At 43.4% G+C, this 27,293-nt stretch overlaps 1 protein-coding gene across 25 annotated transcripts in view; it reads left to right on the top strand.

Annotated features, from left to right (window-relative positions):
- The window catches only part of JAKMIP3 (Janus kinase and microtubule interacting protein 3), a 176,715-nt gene that overhangs the window by 11,163 nt on the left and 138,259 nt on the right, over positions 1 to 27,293 (top strand). The window contains exon 1 of one of the 25 annotated variants that reach the window (XM_073353985.2): positions 8,999 to 9,063. The exons of the other annotated variants lie outside the window; for them this stretch is intronic. The gene's annotated coding sequence lies outside the window, so the exon portion shown is untranslated. Of the gene's footprint in view, positions 1 to 8,998; positions 9,064 to 27,293 lie in introns of those variants that run through there. 25 annotated transcript variants of the gene reach the window in all.

The raw sequence follows: 27,293 nt of genomic DNA, 5'->3' as shown, positions 1-27,293 counted from the left end.
ACATGGCAGTACTTGAGGCCATATAGGTGTTCTTTAACAGCACTCCTTTTGATAGCTGTCCTTGGCATACAAGAGATACAGGTTTGAATCCCTGTCCTGGAGCAGGTTTCAGAGTAACAGCCGTGTTAGTCTGTATTCGCAAAAAGAAAAGGAGTACTTGTGGCACCTTAGAGACTAACCAATTTATTTGAGCATGAGCTTTCGTGAGCTACAGCTCACTTCATCGGATGCATACTGTGGAAACTGCAGAAGACATTATATACACAGAGACCATGAAACAATACCTCCTCCCACCCCATAGCCCAATGATTAGCGGATTGGAACTCAGGTCTCTCCCCTCTCACGAGAGTGCTCTAATCACTGGGCTATGGGGTGGGTCTCTCTCAGTCTCTCCTATTGAAGCTGTTCCACTCTGTGTGAATAATTAACTAATCATTGGGCTAGAGACAGAGATTGAGAATGACTCTATAGCCTAAGGGTTTGGGCACTCCAATAACTGTCTAATTAGTTATACAAAGTAGATCAGCTTCAACAGGGAAGACTGGGAGAGATGACCCCCTCTGCCCTAGAATAGCCTATAGTTGGAAGTGAGGTATGCTCATGGGAGGGGGGAGACCTGGGCTCCAGTCTCTGCTCCAGAGCGGAGGATTCCCTAAGCACTGAGCTAAAAGCTCCACCTTGTCCTCCAACGTGTAAAATGAGGATGAGACATTTGTTAATGTGGACATGGTTTGTTTCAGTATTTCCAGTTGTTTTTGTTTTGTTTTAACTGGAAAATTTCACTAAAATTAACACAAATTCAGAAATGTTTCAGTTGACCTAAATCTGTATTTTTCAGTGGCAAAAAGTTTTAGTGGAAAAATTTCATTCAGCCCAACTTGCTTAGTGTTTAGAAGAAGGGTTAAAATAAAGGCAGTAGAGGAAACAACAGCTTTCCTTCTGGTGCTAATGGCATAGGAAGACCTCCCACTCCTCTCCATAAACATAAAAGCAGCTCTCATCCTCTTGCTTGACTGGCACTGAGAGAGCTGTCACTCCTGTTTCAATGTACCATATCTGCTGAGTTAGAACATGTGATTGGTGGTTACTCCTGGCCATGCCACTAGCTTCCCATGTGCCTTAGGCCAGTTACTTAACTCGTTATACTTTGGGTTATTAAAGTGTATAACAGAAATAACTACTACTGTAGATACTTGAAGGGGTTGTTGTGGTTTCATTAATTGCTTGTAAACTGATTTGTAATCATCAGATGAAAGTTACTATCTAAATGCAAAGTGTGGTTGTTAATGATTTTTACTTAGCGTTCTCTCCCTGTCTCTGATACTCTCTAAGGCATCAGTTCTGTGTATGTCTACACTTAAAATGTTACAGCGGCACAACTGGAGCACTTCAGTATAATCATTCGCTACAGCAGTGAGAGGGGTTTTCCCATCACTACAGTTATTCCACCTCCCCTAGAGGTGGTAGCTAGGTCAACGGAAGAATTTTTCCGTTAGCCTAGTGCTGCCTACGCCAGGGTTTAGGTCAGCACAGCTGCATCTCTCAGGGGTGTGGATTTTTCACACACCTGAGAGATGTAGCTATGCCAATGTAAGTTCCCAGTGTAGACCAGCCTTCAGATACTGATCTTCCTCAATTCCTGTTGCATCTAGTGAGAACTGAGAGCCCTCAGCACCTCATGGAATCATGTTACATAGTTGCCTACAGCCCCTAGGGATCATTTTTTCACACAGGCCTATACCAAGCCTATACCATGACACACTGAGTTTTTGAACTGCTTGCCACCATGGAAGGATTCCCCATTCATGCTTACTCAGTGAACTATAAAGCAATGTTTGTGCGTTTTGGATGCCTTCCTCTAATTCTCCCCACAGTCCTCTGAGGTTCTAGTGTATGTGGAACTTATTCTTCTAACAAAAAAATTACTTATTAATGCAACAAAAAATAAATCTTTAACAATACAGTAGTAAAAATCAGGCTAATATACAGTCATGGCTTGCTATAAAACATATACCAGGATTTTCTAGAATAAAGCACAACACATCACAGCAAAGGACACTTCCGTATATGTGGTCCATGTTGCCTAGCAACTGCAGCCATTTAGGTAAAGAAAGCTTTAAATATTCAGCAATTTTATTTTTTAAGCCACTGCAAGTTCTCTGTAGATTTGTTTAAAAATTTTTGGTTCCAAGCCCTTTTGGATGAACTTCTATTTTAAAAGTAAATAGCTTGCAAATACTCTAGTCATACTGAAGAATGTGTTGTCATCTTTAAATCCAGGCAGCAACAAGTACCAGGTCAGTCCAAACTGTCTGAATACAGCTAATTCATCCTTTGCAAATAGTATTGTCTGGGTTTTGTCTTTCAATAAATGAATTAGCAAAGAACATAATACTGCTTTGTTTTATTGTAGTTGAGAAGAATGTGGGACTGTTGACATTCTTAGCTCTGGAGTGTGAAGTGGAGAGGGATGGAATGGGCATTCTAAACTGAGGATAATCTACAAACATTGGTGTTTTCAGAAGCCTGTGATTAAGTCAGTTATTGGGACAATCTGAGTGCTTGATTCATACCACTTCAAATATTTTTAAATCCCTCCTCCCCCCAATATGTATATAGTTGACTAAGCAGAAAACAACTGGGTATAATTTTAAAAACAGGCACAATCGCTGATATGAAGTATAAAGGAAGCATCCTGTCCTATGTAGCATAGGTACTCCCTATATAAATGTAAGTACTTTAGTATTCTGCAGTAGTGGTCCAAAGTGCTGCTACGGACAGTAGTGATATTTCAGTGTTTCAATCTATTGTTGTATTTCTTGATTAAAGGTTTCTAAATGCATTTCATAAGGCATGAAATAGTCTGATATTCTACTGCAGTGTTTTCTTATAAAGTCATTCATGTTCAAATTGTTCTTAAACCATACTTACTGGTCCTGGTTTTTCTTTCGTTAGCACCAATTACTCCATTAATTTCAACAGATGTATCTCTGATTTACCAATGTAAGGGAGAAGGAAATCAGGGATTTGCATAAACCCCCCAAACTGTATGTAATTGTAAAATTCTGCAGTAGAATCAGTGATTTACATTTGAAATAGGCAGGTGTTGGAACACTCTGGACACCAGCTGTCAGCAGGTGTTCTCTCTTCCTGTCCAAACCTGGCCTACACATGTATACACTGGGCCACAGTGAGATGCAATGTTATGTTACCTCTAACAGATACACATTAGTAGGTGCAATAAGGCTATTATGGGCACTTCTGTTTTCCTTACTGTCAGTTGACCATGAAACCAGTGGTCCCCAAGTTTTTTATCTTGTGTCTCCCCTTACCCCTATCACCTCCCCCGCCCCGCAATGGAGCCGGGAGTTGGACCACAGCTCTGAGAGTGGGGGACGCAGACAGAGATAAGGGGGCTGGGGCCACGCTGGGGGTGGGAATGGACCGTCAGCTGCAGGTTAAGACCTATAGCCACAGCTGGGTGCAGAGCCCCAGGGTGGGGCGGGCAGCCGGGGCTGGGGCCAGGAGCAGAGTTGGGCAGTGCTTCCTCCCCACCCCTTGTAGTGGCTGGTCTGGGCCTCAGCTTCGCCCCCACAAATGTTACTCCATGCCCCCCGAGGGGGGGCACGCCTCACAGAATGAAGACCTCTGCACTAGACTAATAAATATTTGACCTTGGCGGTGTGTAGTGTGTGTCAGTTAACCTAGAATTTGAATATGTCTGCTTCTGGCAATGCAAAAGGAGTGCTCCATTACTCTGTTGCAATGTTAATCTACTGGCTGACAAGCTCCTCCGATATGACAGTGAGAGTCTTTGTCAGGTGCTATGAAAAGCATCCCGTTTTCTCTCTCCTGATCCTTTTTCCTCCTGTTCAGTTTAGCTGACCAGATCAAACCTTTTTGATGCCTCTTCCCAAAGGGAGGGTTAAATGGCCTTTGTTTGATAGACCTCTGGCCACCTTGTGGCATTACACTTAATCTGTTCTTTTCAAAGGCCTCCTGTCATTGCCCTGGTCTGTCTGCAATGCCTGGTGGCATTGAGTTGTCATCTCCACAAGTAATAGCTGATGTGGATGATTGAGAGGAAGTGCTGACTTTGAAAATGCTAAGTCTCTGTAGTGGGAGATGGGCAGCAGGAGGCAGCTTTTGAAATCCATGGAGTTCTGTGGGATTGTTTCCGCTCTCCGCCATGTGCTTTCTACTGTGCATTCAGGGGACAAGGTCCTTTCTTAGAACCTTTCTTGAAGCTCACACTGGCAGACATCTTCTTGCCAGGTCACTGTTGATGATCTTAAATATTGTAATGATTTTTAAAATATGTAATGTGTGGTTATAGGAGTCATATAGGCATCTATTACGCACTTCTGATGGCTGAAGTTTGGGTGTACTGTCCCATCGTGGTGTGATAATGACTCATCATTGCATCTGTAGGATTCAGGCATCCTTGGTTTCCTTGCATTTTGAAACATGCAGGCTTTAGCTTTAACAATAAAAATAAATAGATAAGACAAGACTAGACTTGTAACCTGTGAGACTATATTAAAACCGCCATGGCTTCCAATGTACAACAAGTAAGGAAGTTATAACAATGATGCACCTCAGCAAAAGTTAGAGAGGGAACATGTATTGATGCAACTAGCCAGGAGAACAGGCACAACAAGGTCCTTACAGTATATCATAGGGACAGTATTTTTAAAGTTAATCCTAAAGCTGTGGAGGGAAATTATTTAAAAGGATATATAATTCCCCAACATGGCCAGCATGTTTGCTGTCATGCCACCAGGGCCAATCAAAGGGAGTGGGGGGCAGGAGGGCCATTTGGACTGGGCCTCAAGCTCAAAGGGGGCCTCAAATGTAGACACTTATTAATTTTTTGGCATTTGATAAGTTTCGCAGCTTGTTTTTATGCACATCCCTATCGGAAGAAAATGTGATACACACACTCAGCTTAGAGCTTCAAATTTAAGCAAATAAGAGATGTGATTTGGTAAAGGACATATTTTTTTTGTTAACTGATACAGATTTTGTCATATTAAAGAGTTTAAAATGTTCATAAATATTAATAAAAATACATCGGTTCTGATGGCACAAGATTAGACCATGATGAACATGTCCTCTCAGATCAGCTGATTATATAAACAAACCACTTGTTAGTGGCTGGTGCTGGATCAAGTGCATGTTGAAAGGTAGAGAATTGTTACATTTTAGTGTCTTTATAGTTTTATGTCTAGTTGACTACGGAATTATGTATGTGTGAGAATTCATCATTATTATCTTCATATGGTAGTTAAAAGAGGTGACTGGTTGGTTGGTTGAGCCCTAGCTTGGTAGCTTGGTCATCATCATAGGCTTTCGTAGTCTATAGGCCCAGATTCAAGGTGAACATTTGTGAGTACAATCTTGTACAGTGAGTTTTGTGAGGACACATGTTTGAAATTTTTGGACATTATCCCTCTGTCTGTATCTGTATTTACTATATATATGTCATCCCTTTGTCTTCAGCTCAGCCTGTTATATTATACCTTGCATGCTTGAGTTTTGATTCAGTGATAGGGATAATAATCTGTCTGACTGTTTCGTTTTGTGTTCTTAATTAGTATTCCTTAGTTTTAAGTCTTTTCAGCATTTGTTAATTTTTTTTTCAAATTGTCTCACACTTTTTTTTTTTTTTTTTGGTGCCTTGTTTTGTTTTCATGTGTCATCATTTTTTATTTTTTTTATGGCTAGGGGCCTCAAAAGCTGGAAGTGGCCCGGGCCTCTCTGGACTTCTGAGAGGGCCTGTGTGTCACTAGTAGAGCTCTGGCACATTCTGGATCTGGGCCTTTCAGCCACCTTCTCCATAGTCTGAGTTTATGGACAGTGTAGCGAGGCGAAGACTCACAGGCACGGCACCTCCTGCTGGTCATGTGGGAATTAGCTCTTTTCCAGCGTACGGAGCGCCTTCTGCAGGCCAGTGTCTCCTTCCTGGACCCTGGTGCCCCTTTACCTTGGGGTTCTGCCCCAGCAGTACCCCCACTCTCTGAGTCCCCACTCCTCTATCCCCACCTTGCCTCAGTGACTACTTCCAGTCGTCATCTTGCCCTCTCTTGCTGGGGCAAACTGCAGTCTGTAAAGGCCACTCATCATTGGCAAGAGGGTCAGACCAGCTGCCTCTGCCTAAGCCCGGGCTGCACCTCTGCAACCCCAGTACCTGTTTTGGCCTTTAACAAAGCCCACAGCCTGGAGATTTGCCAGGCTGGGGCTCCCGAGCTCCTCTTGCCTTTCCCAAGCATTGCTCTACTCTGGTACCCTGAGCTCCCAGGCAGCCAGTCCTTTCCACTCCAGGGCTAGAGTCAGACTCCTCTCACCAGCTCCTGGCCCCTAGCCCTCTTACTGGGGCCAGCTGGGCCCTAATTGAGCTGGCCACGGCTGTGGTTTCTTCCCCAATCAACCTAGCTTGGCTGCTTTTAATCCCCTGTTCTCCAGGAGTGGGGCAGCCGCCCCACTAGAGATAGTAATAGTGATTTGTTACATTTTGATCAGTCTTTATGATGGCATGTTTCCTCATTCACTGGTTTACAAGTGAACTGGAAATCTACAATTGATCTTGCAAGGTTCAGGGCAACTCCTAAGTGTAGACCTCCATAGGCTTTCATTGACTTCCGCTTCATGCAGGATTGGGACCTTTGCAAAATCATGTTAGTGATGACTGTAATATTAAACAGCATAAAAGAGTGAACATCGTTTATTTCAGGGTTGCTTTTGGAAAGCTAAGATTTCTTCATTTTTAATCATTCATTGTAGATGAGGGTCTGAATCCTGATTTCAAATGTTTGATTTATTTATTTATTTTGAGACACAGATTTACATTTCTGTCTTGATTTTTTGTTGGTTTTAATAAGCTAGTCAAATATTAGCCTAGACTTCCTCCTGTCCTTCAAAGCACCTACATGGTATCAAAAGTTAAAGGGGACAAAACTGCTTCATTTCAGAGTCAAGTGTAAGTTTGATATTTAATCTCACTTTATTAATAAGCTAAAAAACAACAGCGAGCAAAGTGCTGTGAAGTAGTAAGGAGGTTGGGGGAGTGGCACGGGAAAGCTAGATTAGAGACTGCTCTTCTGGCAACAGGGAAGAGTGTTCTTTATGTAGCTCTTTGTATTTTATGGTACTGTGAATTTCAGCATAACGCTTTCTTCAAATCAAGTTCTCACTTTACTAGGAAAATAAACAAAGAAATGAAAGATGAAATTTCATGGGTCATCAAGCCCATGTAGTTTGTCTGTGGTTACTGGAGCTCAGACTTTTGCTTTACTATTCAGTTGGTTGACAACACAGATACAAACTTGCAAATTATCCTAATTTAAACTGAAAGCAACTGCAACTAGGAAAATACCAAGTTTGATTAATAATTAAGCCTCTTTCATGTTTTTAAAATACTAAGGGGCATATCCTCAGTTGGTGGAAATTGACACAGCTCCAATTTAACCAGCTGAGGATCTGGCTCTATATTCTGAAATGTCTGAGTAAACTATTGGCAGAGTAAAAAGAGCAATAGGACACAAAATAGTAGAGTTGGATTTTTAGAGCTCCTGAGTACCAATTGTTCCCACTGACTTGAAGATGTGGAGTCTTGACACCGCTGAAAATCAGGCCTATAGTATCTAAATACAGTATTGCCAACCCCAGGTGTTCGTGATTCAGTATCCAAAATATCATGCCTTAAATATTAAGAGATTTAAAAAAAAACAATAATATGTTTTAGGTTCTCTTCCTTTACCTTCAGGTTTCTGAGCCTTTAGGGTGCACTCAGGTCACATTTTCAAACACTTCTCCACAAACACAAGGGCTAGAAACTTATTTGTTTGAAGTGAAAGCTGAGATTCTTATGCAATTCCAGAAGCTGGGGCATTAAGAAGAACACCAAATACCACAAGACTCATAATAAATTTCAGGTGTTTTTCTTCACGTGGATTCCGATGAAAATAAAAATAATAATGTGACATCAAGGTGTACAGCAGTTTAATACAAGAAACAGCAAACAAAAGAATGTGCTTAAAGTTTTCCTCCCCTCATTAACTTCCATAGTATTTTTCCTCCTTAAATAAAAATGTTTGGTGCCATCAAAAGGATCCTCCTTGGAAATATCGATCTGACATTTGTTTAGCTGAAACAAGCTAATTTTGCTGATGATAAAATTATGTAAAATACGGACATGTTTATAACACACCATGAAGGTGGAATGAGGAGGAGGAGTTAAGATTTTACAAAATAATTAAAAGTTCCAGGGCCAGATTCTTTTCTCTGATTTTTCCTCTTTTCATTGCCCTAGCAGCACAAAGGGGCTGGGAAGCGGCTAGATCTGGCCTGCTAAGAATCCCCTTGGCATGGGGAAGTTCTCAGCTGGAGTACCCAGCTCCTGTGCCACTCTACATCCAGCCTTGGTGGGATGGGGTGGGGAGGGCGTGGTCGGAGCGTGGTGTGGATCTGGCAGTCACCAGCTCGCATAGATCCCCTTAGGGAAAGTTTTCAGCATGAGCCAGTGTCAGGAGCATAGTCAGCTAACTGGTTCTCTAACTACATCATGCCTCTTCCCCACGCTTTGAGGGTATCTTGGTGCAAGAGAGAATTTAGGCCAGTATTTTTATTTGGCTTTAACTGTATCACAAACACAAATCCAGAGCTGTCTGAATTTGCAGCATAACTCCTTCGACTATAGTTTTCCCTTGGAGTTATAAGACTCTACCTTTTCTTTAGATACAGTGCAGATACATGTTAGAAAAATATTATTTCTTAGCCAATATTCTTTCCAAACAGGCTTATATTTTATTTTTCTGAAAGAAACTCTTCTCAGTTGTCATAATGTAACTGGACTGGTTGGATTTAGTGAAGATGTCTCAGAGGACAGCAGAGAAATGGATCATGGAAAGAGATCCTCCCCTTGATGTAGTGACAGTTTGGTAAGTTCCATCTGAAAAATAAAAGCTGATCTCTTTGCTGAGTCATAGACCCTTCGGAGCTGAAGTGCAATAGCTGGAGTTTAGACAAGAAAGGAAATACTTATGTTCTGGAATTAAAGCAAAGGTGAGGAAAGCTTTATTCTGCAATTTTTTGATGGATTAGCTTACTTTTGTCTTAATAAGATTTTCTTTAAAACCTTATTGTCAAACTGGTTGTCAAATAATATTATAAGGTTAATTCAGTCTGTATAACTTCACATTGATTTTCATGTATTACAGAGCTTTGGAATGCACAGCCCTTCTAAGGCAAATGTAGGGGGGAATATTTGAATCACGGTAGCTGGCTCCTAGGGTATGTCTACACTGCTATTAAAAACCTGTTGCTAGCCTGTGCCAGCTGGCTTGCGGGGCTCAGGCTATGGGGCTATTTAATGGTAGTGGAGATGACCGGGCTCAGGCTGGAGCCTGGGCTGTAGGCCTCGCAAGGTGACAGGGTCCCAGAGCTTGGGCTGCAGCTGCTGGAACGTCTACACCACAAACAGCCCCGCAGCCTGAGCCCCACGAGCCCGTCATAGAATCATAGAAGATTAGGGTTGGAAGAGACCTCAAGACGTCATCTAGTCCAACCCCATGCTCAAAGCAGGAGCAACCCCAACTAAATCATCCCAGCCAGGGCTTTGTCAAGCCGGGCCTTAAAAACCTTTAAGGATGGAGATTCCACCACCTCCCTAGGTAACCCTTCCAGTCAGCTGGCATGGGACAGCCGTGGTGTCTAAATGGAGTATAAACATACCTATGGACTTCATGCCTCTGCTAAGGCAGAATATAGTGCTACCACCAGAAATATCAAAAATTAAATTGCTACTAAACCTGATCCTGGGTACACTGAACACTGTTTTATTTGTGCTCATTTTATACTGTACCATTCTAGCCATTGATTGATATATAAGTTAGAGACTTGGTACAAAATAATATGGTTCTCTAAAGATGGAAAACCTTTCAAAGAGGCAGCTGCAGATTGAAAATGGGTACTTTGCCAGCTGGGCAGACTGGGTAATTAGAGGAACTGATCAGAAAATTTCCTTCAAAACAAAAATGTTCACAGAAGACATAGTTAATGGAAACATGTTTTTCTTACCAGATCTAGTAACCAGACTGAAGGGTCAGGTGGATAGCTTCCCCAGTGGTGGAATTTGCTAGTACCACAGGAACTGTCTAATCTATGCCTGTGTTTTGCTCTTGGTTTACAATTGACTTCCTCAGTGTTCTGTGATCTCTCCATGCTTTCCTTAACTCTACAAGTGTCTGTTTAAATCTAGTTGTCCTAGGGGTTTCTCCAGCCTTTGGAGCAGGTTTTGTTTGCTTTTCAGGATCTGCAGGTGCAGTAGCTATATTTGTGCTTGAAGTTATGCTGTAGCAGTTCAGACAAGCATTCGACCTGTCTTATCTGAAGCTTGTCCATCTCCTTAAGCCTGCAGAATGGGGTTTGAAATCCAAAGAACAGGCTTGTTAACAGTATTTTTGGATCCATTTGAGTAATAAATTCAGGAACCAAACATTCAACCAGCAGAGTATAAAGATGGGAGGAGGGAGTTAAATTACTCAGTAGAGGGCATGTTTAAGTTACTTACTGTAAGGAAATTGTACACATTCAGAGTATGTCTACACAGGGATAAAAGCCGATGGCACAGCCATAGTTGGCCCAGGTCAGCTGACTTGGGCTTGTGAGGGTTGGGCTGTGAAGCTAAAAATCTCTGTGTAGACATCTGAGCATGGGTGTAGCCTAAGCTCTGGGACCTTTCACCCTTGCAGGGTCCCAGAGTGCAGACTCCAGCCTAAGCTCAGACATCAGATTTTTCAGCCTCAGAGCCCGAGCTCCTTCAGCCCAAGTCAGCTGACCAGAGCCAGCCGTGGATTTTTTATTCCCGTCTAAACATATCCAGAATGTACAAGCACCTATTGATCACAATTAAAATGTCACCGTTACCATTTGAAATTAACTAGCATTTGTCGATCTGCAGCTCTACTCTGTTATATATAGAGAAGAAATATTTGTCATGGTGAATACTTTTAAAAGATAAATGCCAACCTTTTAAATGGTGATGACGTGTCTTTTGCAACCTTAATAATGTTCAAACTTTGTTAAAAGAAAGTTAGGAAATGCCAGAATTAAGTTTGCACAGTAGGTTTCTCTGGGGGGTTTTTGGTGTGTAATTTCTTGAAGTTTTAAAAAAGCAAACTGAATTAACAGACAATCCCCTCAGGTGTTGTCATGCTGACATCACACAGGTCATCAGCAGGGTTGGAACCTCTAGATCCTCTGCATAGAGCTGCGACTTGAGATAACAGGATCACTTTGATAGTAATAGGTTGTCATCCTCAGTGTGGACCTGCACTAGAGAGGAAGGGGGGGCATATTTTGAGATTGGATTTCATAGATATTTGCTGACAGCAGAGGAGTATGTCTCAGGAATCTTGGGTTCCTTTCCAGGCTCTGGAAGGGAGTGTGCTGTAGTGGACATAGACTCTTCTGACCATTTCCCCCAAGCTTGAGCCATTCTGCCCTGGCCTCTCCAACCGGTCTCCATAGCATGTCTCTTTCCCTCTCCTAGCTCCTTATCCCAGTTCCCTTCACCTTGTCTACTCGGTCCTGGTCTCCATTTCTGAGGCTCTCATCCCAGTCCCAATATTCTTGCCCAGCTAGTCCTAGTCTACCTATCTGGCTCACTGTGTAGTCCCAATCTTCCCCTTCCCACTGCCAGTCTTTCTTCTCCCCACACCCAGTCCTAGTCTCCTTGCCAGCTCTCCCAGTTCCCTCCTCTCAGCTCCTCTTGTGACCTGTCTTTGTTCCCTCTCTGTTTTACACTCTCTCCCCAGTACCAGTCTCCCACACACCTCTCCAAAGCTCTTTATCCCAGTATCTTTGCCCAGGTAGCCCCAGTTTTCCCTCCATACAAAACTCCTTGTCAAACCTCTCTCCCTCCTCCTTGTCCCTGCTTCCTCCATATTGTTCCTAATCCCAGTCTCCTCCTTTGTGTGATCTCATCTCTGGCCAGCTGGATCCTTCCCCTCCTCCATCCACAGGGTCCCTGATCCCCTTCTGCCCAGTGCCAGCTTCCCTTCCCTTCCTCCCCAACCCTGGGTGCCTGTTCTGATTTCCTTGCCCAGCCAGTCCCAGTTTCTCTCTCACCCTCCTGTTCTAGTACCATTGGACTTCTTGTCCCAATTTACTGTTTTCCCTCTCCTTTGGTCTGTCTTTTGTTTCCTCTTCATTCAAATCAGATGGCTTTCTCCTCCTTGCTGCCAGCAAAGGGTGGGGGGGTGTCATTGAGACCACAAGAGAGACAGGATCCCTGCTCTCAGTTCTAGTGCTTGGCCCCATCCTGGCCTGGAGCAGCCATTACAGTGAAGGTCTGGCTTGGCCCCTATAGGCTGGGGCTGGAGCATAGTCAGTTACCCTGTGGAAATCATGTATGTACAGTCCAGTCAGCTTGAAAGCTGTGAGGGGATGGAGCATGCTCAGTAAGGATTGAATCTTCCGAGATTTTAGCTGCTAAAATCAAACAAGTCTCTACTGAGCATATGTGAACTGTAATTGTTTTCAAATTGGCCAAATCTGGGTGGATTTTCACAGGAATGACAAAACGTGCATTCCTGAAACAAAGGCTAACTCTGCCAAATTTGAAGTCTCTACTCCAAGTGAAGGGGGTTGCTAGAATTGTTCAAATAAAAGGTTGTCAGAATTTTTAACATGGGCAAAGCAACATATTTTTCTCTACCCTTGTTCTTAGAAATGGCTGAAATGTTTAGACTGGAATTTTTTAAAAGATTCAACTTGCGGCAGACTGCCAAGGTGGAAGGAATTCAGCCCAAACTGTTAAAATTTGGCAAAGTTATAAGCAATTGAAAATAGATCTTATAATGGGACGTATCGGGCAACCTTAAGAAGAGTCAGCACTGCCAGCCCTGCCTACACTGTGTTGGATGTGCAGTAATTAAGTGTTAGGCGGGTAAGATGAACTCAGAAGGTCCTTAAGGTTGCAATGGTAATCCCTGTGTAGTTTATTCAATATGTGTTGCACATTCTATGCGTTTTATGATATGCACTTAAATCAGTAGGAGTTTTGTCATTGACTCAAATAGAAGCAGAATTAAGTCCTTAATGAAAACCACAGTAATATGTGAACTTTCAGTTACTAAAAAAACAGGAATAGGAAATACTGCATACCTGCGAAGAGGCTAAGTTAACATTGCTTTTCAAACCTTTTGCATGTCCTGGCTTTTGTGATTTAGTTCACTGTATAATATTAATGAACACAGGGATTTTTTACATTTAATTTCCTAGATATTTAGAGAATAAAAAGAAGAAGCCACGAAGAACAGAACAGAGAAATAACCATTTAAAATAAAAGGGGGAGGGAGGTAAAACTGCACTAACTTTGCTCTAAACACGGTGATTTCATTAACTAGTGATGCCATGAAAAAACAAGTCATACGGTCTGTAATGCCAAAGAGAGGAAGGGACTGGACTTGGACCCAAGATATCTAGTTCAATTCCTGGCTCTGCCACAGAATTTCTCTGTCACTCTGTGCTTCAAAGCCCCATTTTACAAATGGGGATAATATTTCCTTTCTTTCACCCTGGGCTCTGATTCAGGAAAACACTTAAGTACGTGCTTGGGCCACTACAGATGTTTTACATCAGTCTGTCAGTGTAAAAGGCCTTTAATATTGGTATACATTACATTTGAATTCATGAGTAAGCACGATCTGAACGAATGCTTCCCTGACAGCGAGCTGGGAGGGGAAGAGACTTGGGGTGCGTTTATGTAAATAGAGGTTTCAGAGTAACAGCCGTGTTAGTCTGTATTTGCAAAAAGAAAAGGAGTACTTGTGGCACTTTAGAGACTAACCAATTTATTTGAGCATAAGCTTTCGTGAACTACAGCTCACTTCATCGGATGCATACTGTGGAAAGTGTAGAAGATCTTTTTATATACACACAAAGCATGAAACTACAGCATTTGCTCAAGAAACTCCCTGAAAAAGCACAAGATCAAATCTGCACAGACACACCCCTGGAACCCCGACCTGGGATATTCTGTCTACTACCCAAGATCCATAAACCTGGAAATCCTGGGCGCCCCATCATCTCAGGCATTGGCATCCTGACAGCAGGATTGTCTGGCTATGTAGAATCCCTCCTCAGGCCCTACGCTACCAGCACTCCCAGCTATCTTCGAGACACCACTGACTTCCTGAAGAAACAACAATCCATTGGTGATCTTCCTGATAACACCATCCTGGCCACAATGGATGTAGAAGCCCTCTACACCAACATTCCACACAAAGATGGACTACAAGCCGTCAGGAACAGTATCCCCGATAATGTCACGGCTAACCTGGTGGCTGAACTTTGTGACTTTGTCCTTACCCATAACTATTTTACATTTGGGGACAATGTATACCTTCAGATCAGCGGCACTGCTATGGGTACCCGCATGGCCCCACAGTATGCAAACATTTTTATGGCTGACTTAGAACAACGCTTCCTCAGCTCTCGTCCCCTAACGCCCCTACTCTACTTGCGCTATATTGATGACATCTTCATCATCTGGACCCATGGAAAAGAAGCCCTTGAGCAATTCCACCATGATTTCAACAATTTCCATCCCACCACCAACTTCAGCCTGGTCCAGTCCACAGAAGAGATCCACTTCCTGGACACTACAGTGCTAATAAACGATGGTCACATAAACACCACCTTATACCGGAAACCTACTGACCGCTATTCCTACCTACATGCCTCCAGCTTTCACCCTGACCACACCACACGATCCATCGTCTACAGCCAAGCTCTGCGATACAACCGCATTTGCTCCAACCCCTCAGACAGAGACAAACACCTACAAGATCTCTATCAAGCATTCTTACAACTACAATACCCACCTGCAGAAGTGAAGAAACAGATTGATAGAGCCAGAAGAGTTCCCAGAAGTCACCTACTACAGGACAGGCCTAACAAAGAAAATAACAGAACGCCACTAGCCGTCACCTTCAGCCCCCAACTAAAACCCCTCCAACGCGTTATTAAGGGTCTACAACCTATCCTGAAGGATGACCCAACACTCTCACAAATCTTGGGAGACAGGCCAGTCATTGCCTACAGACAGCCCCCCAACCTGAAGCAAATACTCACCAGCAACCACATACCACACAACAGAACCACTAATCCAGGAACCTATCCTTGCAAGAAAGCCTGTTGCCAACTGTGCCCACATATCTATTCAGGGGACACAATCACAGGGCCTAATAACATCAGCCACACTATTAGAGGCTCGTTCACCTGCACATCCACCAATGTGATATATGCCATCATGTGCCAGCAACGCCCCACTGCCATGTACATTGGTGAAACTGGACAGTCTCTACGTAAAAGAATAAATGGACACAAATCAGATGTCAAGAATTATAACATTCATAAACCAGTCGGAGAACACTTCAATCTCTCTGGTCACACGATTACAGACATGAAAGTTGCTATATTACAACAAAAAAACTTCAAATCCAGACTCCAGTGAGAAACTGTTGAATTGGAATTCATTTGCAAATTGGATACAATTAACTTAGGCTTGAATAGAGACTGGGAGTGGCTAAGTCATTATGCAAGGTAACCTATTTCCCCTTGTTTTTTCCTACCCCCCCCTTCAGACGTTCTTGTTATACCCTGGATTTGTGCTGGAAATGGCCCACCCTGATTATCATACACATTGTAAGGAGAGTGGTCACTTTAGATAAGCTATTACCAGCAGGAGAGTGGGTTTGTGTGTGTGTGGGGGGGGGGGTGAGAAAACCTGGATTTGTGCTGGAAATGGCCCAACTTGATTATCATACACATTGTAAGGAGAGTGATCACTTTAGATAAGCTATTACCAGCAGGAGAGTGGGGTGGGAGGAGGTATTTTTTCATGCTTTATGTGTATATAAAAAGATCTTCTACACTTTCCACAGTATGCATCCGATGAAGTGAGCTGTAGCTCACGAAAGCTTATGCTCAAATAAATTGGTTAGTCTCTAAGGTGCCACAAGTACTCCTTTTCTTTTTATGTAAATACAGTTTGCTCCTGCCCTGCTTAGATATTCAGCAGATAGAGCAGTGTCAAAGTAATCAACTTTGGCTGGTGTTGGGTTACAAATCACTTAAGTACTGATGAAAGGGTAGTGAAATACAGTTACCAATCTTGTAATTATTGTAGGAATACAGGAAAGCAGGACTTTCAGTTGAAAGAACCTCGTTAAGGTGGAGCTGGAATGCCAGACTGCGATCCCTCCCCAAGGGTCCTCCCTGGACTGGTTAAACCCGTTCCTCCCCAGTGTTCAAAGAGCTAAATAGGCTTCATTAGGAGACTCTTTGTTATTTTTAAATGCTCAATCAGAGCAGAAACCATGTTGCGGTAGGACTGTGTTTCTGCCCTGCCTGCTAAGACCTAGAAATCACTTGAGATGGGGCTGTGTTTCTGCCCAGCCTGCAAAGAGCTGAAAATTACCAAGAGACTGATGTGCAGAGGTCATGGCAGAGAGGCAGGTGGCAGCAGAAGGTGACTAACAGTTGGCTGGCGAATGAGTGGCTGGTGAGGCGGAGATGCGCACCATGCAGCCAGCAGGGCAGCTGGCGGAGAGGGCCAGAGCAGAGCCTCGCAGAGGGGAACGATGAGTGAGTGCTTGAGCAGCGGAACAAGTAAGGTGCCTCTTTACCGCCCCCTCCACCCAGGTTGGGAAGTGAACTCTGCAGATGCACCTCTGAACTCCAGGTCTGCTCTGACCAAAGACAGCAACTGCAAGTGGGGTGCAGATAAGGGTCGGGCACGTGAACCCAGCTCTAGTTGCTGCTGGCTTCACCGGGCAGAAGGGTTACACATATTAATACCGCTTTGCACTGCCAAAGTGGTGGAAAGCACCTATCATGTAAATGAGAATCAGGCCCACTTAAGATCATCCCTTTTCAGCACAACACTTAAGAACTTGATTATTTCAAGGGAACTTAAGCCTTTTAAAGTTAAGCACATGCTTAAATGCTGTCCTGAATAGGGATTCTGACCTGAATTTGGACCTTAGATTGTAAACTCTTCAGTGTAGGGATTGTTCTTACTATGTATTTGAAAAGTGTGTAGCACAATGAGGCCTCAATCTCAGCAGGGACTTAAGGGGCAGTTGTGATACAGATTAATAATAATATGTATGAAGACACTCTAATGAATCTTAAAAATATATGATTTTGCTATTGGATAATCTAAAATAGTGGCATGTTATCTCTAGACCCTACTCTTTAAATGATGCAAATCTGGGAGTGATGTGAGACATCAGTAGAGGTAAGGACCGTCACAGAAATGTCTTTTCATTTTAGTGTGGGTGGACTCCAGAATACTATTATAGAACATATCGTAGTTGAATATTACCTAGAAGCAGGACCACAGGCTAATATTAACTTGAGATGGAAGGGGCCAATTATCTGTACCCATCCATGCTGGGAAGTCTGTGATGAATGTTCAGTGAAGAGGGGAAGTAGGAGTTTAAAAAAAAAAAAAGCAAACAATGATAGTCCTGATAGAAAAGGAAAGTGAATACCCAGCTATGTCGCCAAGGTGAACCTAACACTCTGACTTATTTCCTTATAGGAGAGTGCTATGTTTTTAAAAGAAAAATCTGTGACCAATGATAGTGGAGAAATCAGGGTTCAACATGACAATTGAGATTGGGCCTTACAAATTACTATTATGAAAGAAAATCGCCTTGCAACCTCCACAGTTATTTTCTTGGTAAACATCATTGAGTTAAAGAGGAAATTATGAACTACAAAGACAGAGATTCGGTGACATTCTGAAACCATGGCCAGCAGGTATCGTAGGCACAGGAAGGCTTTGTTTGCCTTCTCAAACAGTCTGACGTCTCCCCACCCATGCTCCACCCCTAGGTCCCATCTTGCCTGCTGTTTCCTTTGTGCCAGAGGCTGGGGCAGGCAGACTGTGGGCCTCAGTGCACCCCCAGGGCCACACCATGCTGCCTGTCCTCCCGGCACTGTGGCCGCTCCGGCTGCGCTGCCTGCCCAAGGCTGGGGCTGGGGTCACTCTGGCTGGGGGGCGCCTTCAGGGGCGAGGTGGATGGGGGGGCGGGCCATGCGGTGTGGCCCAGGGAGGCTGGGGCCATGCTGCCCAGCTCTCCAGTACTCTAGGGCCAGGGGCAGGGAGGGGGCTTGGGCTGCGCTCTCTGGGGGTGGAGGGTGCTTGCCTGGCTGTCTGGGGCAGGGGCCAGTGGTCACAGTGGGGGCTGGGCTCCGGTGGGCATGGAAGGGGGAGTCCTATGGCGGCAGGGGAGGGGTTGGGGGGCTAGCCTCCCCAAACCTGGGATACGCTCATCGCTCATGACAGAAACCACAAACAACAAACGTTTTAGAACTTTCCTTTGGTCAGTAGTCAAAGCCTACACTAATGGGGATGAGAGGGGAAGGAAAGCTCAGGTATTTTAAAGGAGGTGCCTGAGCTATATTTGAAAATTCAGATATTTGCCTTGCTTTAATGCTGTTACTTCAGTTCACAGCAGCAGGGCCTCTTGCCATCTTTAGAGTTTAGATTTTGAAATGTCTTATCTTCAACATAAAATGGAAAAGGCCAAAAATGATTGTGAAAATTCTGTTGCCAACAGCACATTGATCCCTAGAATATAGTGTTCCTGACATGCAAAGGATATATGTAATGTACATTCAAAGCAAGGCTTTCTTTCTGATCAATTATTTACTATTGGTTTGCACTTGACAACACTTGGGAGCCAGCTACAGCAACAACTAAAATAGGTGCTTTCAGCTTTGCTGCTTGTTGTGATTGAAATTGGACCCACAGAAACGGTATAGTGTTAGGATAGCATCTAGACATAATGCTGCCTCAGGCTGTGTGCTGACTATTCCTGTCACTGATGGGAGCAGTGGGCCTGCTTATCTGATGTCCTGCACCTTGTGAACTAATTTACACCAGTGCAAAGTGGGTTTACCAATCAGAATGGTAGCACTTTACTCCCACTTTGCACTCCATTTGCAGTGCTGTAAGTGACTGCACAAGGAGCAGTGCAGTGGAGAATCAGGTCCGGTATCTTTAAAGAAGTAGAGCAGAATGTAATATTTCAGTTCCTTGTTATGGAACAGGAGAGCAAAGCACAGTGGAATGATCAATAGCCATACCAATTTGAGATCTTTGTAGGGTTGCCAACTTTCTAATTGCACAAAACAGAACACCCTTGCCCTGCCCCTCCTCTGAGACCCTGCCCTTGCCCTGCCCCTTTTCCAAGCCCCCACCCCCGCTCACTCCATCCCCGCTCCCTCTGTCGCTCACTCTTCCCAGCCTCACTCACTCATTCTCACTGGACTGGGGCAAGGGTTTGGGGTGTGGGAGGGCGTGAGAGCTCTGGATGGGGGTGCAGGGTCCAGGGTGGGGCCAGAAATGAGGAGTTCAGGGTGCAGGAGGGGGCTGCGGGCTGAGGCAGTGGGTTGGGATGCAGGAGGGGGTGAGGGCTCTGGATGGGGGTGTGGCCTCTGGTGTGGGGGCAGGGATGAGGGATTTGGGGTGCAGGAGGGGGCTCTGGGCTGGGGCTGAGGGGTTCAGAGTATAGTAGGGGGCTCCAGGCTGGGGCAGGGGGTTGGAGTGCAGGTGTGTGTGTGAGCGCTCTGACTGGGGGTGCAGACTCTGGAGTGCATCTGGGGATGAGGGATTTGGGGTGTATGAGGGTGCTCCAGGCTGGGACTGAGGGGTTCAGAGGGTGGGAGGGGGATCAGGGCTGGGGTAGGGGGTTGGGGTGCGGGGGGTGGTGAGGGCTCTGGCTGGGAATGCGGGCTCTGGGGTGGGGCTAGGGTTGAGGGTTTTGGGGTGCAGAAGGGTGTTCTGGGCTGGAACCAAGGGGTTCAGAGGGCAGGAGGGGGTCAGGGTTGCAGGCTCCGGGTGGCCCTTACCTTGAGCAGCTCCCAGAAGCAGCGACATGTCCCCCCTCTGGATCCTAAGCAGAGGCATGGTCAGGTGCCTCTGCGTGCTGCCCCGTCCGCAGGCACCTCCCCCGCAGCTCCCATTGCCTGTGATTCTTGGCCAATGGAGGCTCCAGAGGTGCTTGGGGCGGGGGCAGCATGTGGAGCCCCCTGGCTGCCCTTATGTGTAGGAGTCAGAGGAGGGACATGCTTCTACTTCCAGGAGTCACGTGGAACCATGGCAGGCAGAGAGCCTGCCTTAGCCGCACTGTGCCGCCGACCAAACTTTTAACGTTCCTGTCGAAAATTGGACATCTAGCAACCCTAGATCTTTGTCAAAGAGGAAATACTTCCTCTTTCATAGTAGAAATGGCATAGAGTCTGTAAACAGGAGAGGCTACATGGGTAGGTGTCATAACAAAGGCAGCTATTGAAGGGAACAAAGTGAAATGTGAAGACTCTAAAGGTTGCTTAAAACGCTGAACGAAGACTGTTAGGTTGTAGGAAATATATTTTGAAAAAGCTGATTTAAAAGTTAAACAAACCAGAAGTCAAAACATGGCCACAGATTTGCAGAATATTTCTCCCACAGCCTGGTGTAGCCAGTTGGCTTGTCAGTTTTAGTGTTTTGTTAAATCAAAATTAGGAACATTAAGCAGGTGATTCAGACTCATGGTATTGATCTCTAGAGTTTCATAGCTGTGATTTCAGTGCACAAAATAACTGCATATAAGGAAGGGTTTTGCTGGAATTGTGAGGGTTCTAATCTATTCTTGGAGTGAATATGTTGAGCCAAATTCTTCCCCCATGTCATAGCAGCAGGAGGAGGAGGATAGGAAAAACTATAAAGCGTGAAGTGGATGGGTGAAGAGGAAATAAACATCAGCAAAGGGGGAAATGAGCAACAATTATATGTATTGGAAGAGGAAATAGATCTGGAAAGGCAAAATCACATGCACATGATCCTTTTTTCTCTCTTTTTCTGTCCACTTCCACCTTGGTTGATTGGAAGTGGCATATATTTTATCATCAAAAAGAATATGACATGCTGCATGAATTGCCATACCAAATCAGACCATCTGCAATGGTCTAATTAATCTAGCACATATTCTCTTAAGGCAGCAAATGCTGCATAAGGAGGAGTAAAACTTCAGTAATACATCTTGTTGTGAAGTACTTTCCCAGATTATTTATTTTGGGGGCAGAGGGAGAGTGGGAATGGGTAAAGAAGGGATTTAATTCTAGCCTGCTGTTAGTGATTAGTTTATACCCTAAAGCACAAGGATTGATATCTCTAGGTTAATTATGCATTTCATTTTAAATTTTCTTTTCTCTTTTTAAAATGTGTAGTCTTTTAGCGTCATTAGATTGCTCCTTGGTCTTGTAAATGGGAACATTCTGTTGACCTTCTGTACATCAATTATTAATTTATATACCTGTGTCATCCATCTTTTTTCATCTCTCTATCACCATCCCCTAATTTTTTTTCCATCCCATTGTTATATTTATACTATAGTTCTTTCAGAAGCATGCAATATTCATATTGAGTGTATACCATTTATTTTACTGTGGTATTATAATGTTTTTCTTCTCGTTTCCTCTCTCCTGCTCAATACAGCTTAACATCTTATGCACCTGTTTGGCTGCATATCCAACAGATGTTCACAACGATGACTTGCTCTTTCCCACAAGTTTACAGATACCCTTCACACAAAGGTTTTGGACTAGTCAAATTGTGCCTTCTAATGCATAGGTTTCAGAGTAGCAGCCGTGTTAGTCTGTATTCGCAAAAAGAAAAGGAGTACTTGTGGCACCCTAGAGACTAACCAATTTATTTGAGCATAAGCTTTCGTGAGCTACAGCTCACTTCATCAGATGCATTCAGTGGAAGGTACAATGAGGAGATTTATATACACACAGAACATGAAAAAATGGGTATTATCATACACACTGTAAGGAGAGTGATCACTTAAGATGAGCTAATACTAGCAGGAGAGCGGGGGGTGGGGCGGGGGAGAAAACCTTTTGTAGTGGTAATCAAGGTGGGCCATTTCCAGCAGTTAACAAGAACGTCTGAGGAACGGGGGGGGGGGGGCGGTGGGGTGGGGGGGAGAAATAAACATGGGGAAATAGTTTTTCTTTGTGTAATGACACATCCACTCCCAGTCTCTATTCAAGCCTAAGTTAATTGCATCCAGTTTGCAAATTAATTCCAATTCAGCAGTCTCTCATTGGAGTCTGTTTTTGAAGTCTTTTTGTTGTAATACTGCTACTTTTAGGTCTGTAATCAAGTGACCAGAGAGATTGAAGTGTTCTCCAACTGGTTTTTGAATGTTATAATTCTTGACGTCTGATTTGTGTCCATTTTATTCTTTTATATAGAGACTGTCCAGTTTCACCAACGTACATGGCAAAGGGGCATTGCTGGCACATGATGGCATATATCACATTGGTGGATGTGCATTTGCACGAGCCTCTGATAGTGTGGCTGATGTGATTAGGCCCTATGATGGTGTTCCCTGAATAGGTATGTGGACACAGTTGGCAACGGGCATTCTTGCAAGGATAGGTTCCTGGGTTAGTGGTTCTGTTGTGTGGTGTGTGGTTACTGGTGAGTATTTGCTTCAGGTTGGGGGGTTGTCTGTAGGCAAGGACTGGCCTGTCTCCCAAGATTTGTGAGAGTGATGGGTCATCCTTCAGGATAGGTTGTAGATCCTTGATGATGCGTTGGAGAGGTTTTAGTTGGGGGCTGAAGGTGATGGCTAGTGGCGTTCTGTTATTTGGTTTGTTGGGCCTGTCCTGTAGGTGACTTCTGGGTACTCTTCTGGCTCTGTCAATTTGTTTCTTCACTTCAGCAGGTGGGTATTGTAGTATTGACGACAGCACTTCCTTTGTCAGCCTTTTTGATTATGATGTCCAAGTTGTTTCTGAGGCTGTGGATGGCATTGTGTTCTGCACGGCTGAGGAGGTGCTGTCGTCTCAATTACAGACCTAAAAGTAGCAGTATTACAACAAAAAGACTTCAAAAACAGACTCCAATGAGAGACTGCTGAATTGGAATTAATTTGCAAACTGGATGCAATTAACTTAGGCTTGAATAGAGACTTGGAGTGGATGGGTTATTACACAAAGTAAAACTATTTCCCCATGTTTATTTCTCCCCCCCCCCCCACCGCCCCCCCCTCCCGTTCCTCAGACGTTCTTGTTAACTGCTGGAAATGGCCCAGCATTTGATTACTTGATTATCACTACAAAAAGTTTTCTCCCTTGCCGCCCCCCCCACCGCTCTCCTGCTGGTATTAGCTCACCTTAAGTGATCACTCTCCTTACAGTGTGTATGATAACACCCATTTTTTCATGTTCTGTGTGTATATAAATCTCCTCACTGTATTTTCCACTGAATGCATCCGATGAAGTGAGCTGTAGCTCACGAAAGCTTATGCTCAAATAAACTGGTTAGTCTCTAAGGTGCCACAAGTACTCCTTTTCTTTTTTCTAATGCATATTCTCTTGTACTAGTCAATACTGAATTACATGTTGCCTAATTACTTTCTTTTGGTAGTCTTTGTTTTACATTTGGACCGAGTCCTGACTGGCCTACATAATTTTGTGTTCCCAGCAACTTTTGACACCTTACTATTCATTCTCTCTTCCAGGTCACCAATAAATAGTTCAAACATCACCGCTCTTACTGCTGAGCCTTGACGTTCTCTATTATTAATCTATTTGCACACAAATTGGCCATTTATTCCTACTGCTTGCTTCCTACCCCAGGATAATTTCACATCATGTTACTCTTTCCTTAATTACCAATTAAGTACATATGCACCCAACCTGTGAAATTCAGACCTGAATGGGAATTTCACAACATTGTAGTTTAGGATTATTTGGGGCTGGGGGCTGGTTTAAGTTTATCTCTGTTAGTGATGAACTCCACCCAAGGACCGGAATGTGACCTCCTTACACACATTAGTGAGCAGCTATTCGTATAAGCTAGTCCCAGTGACATCACTGGATTTACTTATGCATGTAGATGCTCGCCAGTGGGAGAAGAGATTCACAGTACTTTCCCTGTTTTAGAAACGTATGGTGAATTGTTTTCTGAACTATTGCTCCTTTTACTGGTAAAAAATAAAAAAAGAGGTGTAGCAGTGGTATCATTGTGAAAACCATTTAAAAGGTAGACACAGTGTTCATTATTCTCCACTACAGATGCTGGTTTTCATTATTAAAAACATATTTGTTCAGGTGCTTAAATATTAACTGGCAAAGCAGCTTTAAAATTGGCCTTCACAGATTGGAGCCATTCCAGTACAAAGCAACCAGAAAAGCAATATGTAAATGCAAGATATTAATGGGTATTTAATGTTTATTGATAGAGTAATCAGTCAAGGAAATAAGAAGATGGGATGGAGATTTCCTTATGAGCCATACAATAGACAGATCACTTCTCCAATTTGGAATGAATGCAACTAATTTGCAATTACACATTGATAAGACTTTCTATTGTAACTATTCTATAGAAACCTACAATTAGGCAGCCAAGACTTCTTGGAATTTTTGGCCAGGCATTTTTAATGACACAGTTACACATCCCTTTTTCACTTAAGTAGTAATAAATCTAGGGATGGGTCTTACTGCATTTATGTCTGTGGCCTTTTAAGGGTGGAGTATGCCCTGTGCTTAAGGCTAATATACTATTATTGATCTACACATGAACCTGTTATTAATGTAACTGCAAATTCCATGCATAGTTCTAGGATAGTAGGGGGCCCTAAATGTGTTGGTACATTAGCAAGACTGACACAGAGGTTGGAAACTTTTCAGTTGGTTATCTTATTCAGAGGAGATAATGGGTCAAATACAACACATGTGTAAGTGGGTGAAGCTCTTCTGAAGCTAATGGAGTTGCAGCTCCTAACATGGGGGCAGATTTTGGTTCACATATTCACTCCAAGAATCGATTAGAACACTAACAACTTAAGCAAATTCTTCTGGATACGCAGTAATTCTTTTGTGCACAGAAACCGAGCCAGACATTGCTTTCACAAGCAGAATTTAGTGTCCACTACTTCCAGATGAACTACTGCCTGCTGTTCTGAGGAACAAATGAATCATTGCACATGAAAATAATTAGCCAATCTGATATGTGCTCTCAGTTAAAGAGAAGACTGGCACACAATGATGCACGTGAAAGACAGGGTAGTCTAGAGGAATTGGTATCAGACTAGGGATCAGGAAATAAAAGTTCTAATCCTAAACCTGCCAATTACTTGTTGTAGGACTTTGGGCAAGGAACAGCTCCTCTGTGACTTTCCTGTCTGTAAAATAGAGATAATACTTACCTGGCTCACAGATGCTGTCATAAATATAAAGGGAAGGGTAACCACCTTTCTATATACAGTGCTATAAAATCCCTCCTGGCCAGAGGCAAAATCCTTTCACCTGTAAAGGGTTAAGAAGGTAAGGTAACCCCGCTGGCACCTGACCCAAAATGGCCAATGAGGGGACAAGATTCTTTCAAATCTGGGGGGGGGGGCGGGGACATAGGGTTTGGTCTGTCTGTGTGATGCTTTTGCTGGGAACAGATCAGGAATTCAAGCCTTACAACTCCTGTAAAGTTAGTAAGTAATCTAGCTAGAAAATGTGGTAGATTTTCTTTTGTTTAGTGGCTTGTAAAATAAGCTGTGCTGGAGGGAATGTATATTCCTGTTTTTTGTGTCTTTTTGTAACTTAAGGTTTTGCCTAGTGGGATTCTCTATGTTTTGAATCTTATTACCCTTTAAGGTGTTTACCATCCTGATTTTATAGAGGTGATTCTTTTACCTTTTCTTTAATTAAAATTCTTCTTTTAAGAACCTGATTGATTTTTCATCGTTCTTAAGATCCAAGGGTTGGGTCTGTGTTCACCTAGTACCAATTGGTGAGGATTATTATCAAGCCTTCCCCAGGAAAGGGTGTGTGTAGGGCTTGGGGGGATATTTTAGGGGAAGACGTCTCCAAGTGGGCTCTTTCCCTGTTCTTTGTTTAACACGCTGGGTGGTGGCAGCATAGGGTTCAAGGCCAAGGCAAAGTTTGTACGTTGGGGAAGTTTTTAACCTAAGCTGGTAAGAATAAGCTTAAGGGGTCTTTCATGCAGGTCCCCACATCTGTACCCCAGAGTTCACAGTGGGGAAGGAATCTTGACAGGTGCTTATGAGAATTAGTTAATGTTTGTACAGTGGTTTGCAAGGTGCAACATGCTGTATAAAGGGGATCTAGTGTTACAAGAGTGATTTATAGATATGATGCCTGAATATGTGAAAATAGTTAATAGATAAGGTGCTGGTAGATGTCCCTCAAGAATATGTAGCATAGATCTCGGGTTTTGTAGGACAAATAAAACATGTTGCGCGCTGCAAATGGCTTCCTTTTTATTTAGGGCCCTTTACCTTTACAACCCTGTGCAGTGGGGTAAGTGCCATATAGTTGCCATTACACAGATTTCCTGGATCCTCATTCTGTGCTTTGAGGAGAGGCTGCATGTGGCCTTGACTTATTCCAGCATAGGAGAGTGGAGAGAGTTGGTTAATGATCTAAGCCAATGGAAGCGGGAGGTGGGAATGTGGGAATGGGGGCGGGGGGACCGAGGGAGGAATAAACAGCATCCTGTAAATGGCTGTTACAGATTACTGCCAACTCTATTACCACTTTCTTCCCTGGGCCATTCTTGTGACAGCACAGCTATACGTAGCCACGTGTCATCTCGCCCTAAGTGCATAATACTGTTACATTGAGAAAGTCATGCATAGGAACAATTTTAAGAATAAGCAACGTAAGTAACTGTTGAAGACGTAGAGGCAGACTTTGCAAGTTGTTTGTACCAGGATGCACCAACATTTGCAGAAAATAAAAAAGGAAGTGGGAAAATGTAACAATCAGGGCAAGCCTGATTAGGACATTGAAATTGTTAGCAGTCGATGAGTATCTTCAATTAAATTATGCAGAAAGCAGGAAGTCAAGTTTACTGCAGTCACCTAGACCTTACTCAGATGAAAAGCACTTCTTTGAAACCATAGTTTTTCATTCACTGAGATCTGTCAAGTAGTGCAGTTTTTCTTTCATTTCCATGAGACAGCTTTGCTGATATGCTTCTTCCTTCTCTGAGGTGTAGGTGAAGATGGTTTTCTGTAATAAGCCAACATATTATAATTATATAGTTCTTTATATTCAATTGATATCTTTATTTAAATATTAATTGTATGTGGAATAAACTAGTACTTTGGCTTATACTAAACATTATAAAGCATAGTATGAACTTTCCAATAACAACAAAATTAAACTGAAATTTAGAGAAAATAAATTGTCTTCTG

This window comes from Lepidochelys kempii, chromosome 7 (genome assembly GCF_965140285.1).
Source record: "Lepidochelys kempii isolate rLepKem1 chromosome 7, rLepKem1.hap1, whole genome shotgun sequence".
In the NCBI taxonomy this organism is placed as follows: domain Eukaryota; kingdom Metazoa; phylum Chordata; order Testudines; family Cheloniidae; genus Lepidochelys; species Lepidochelys kempii.
This window is presented reverse-complemented; position numbering and strand designations above follow the sequence as displayed.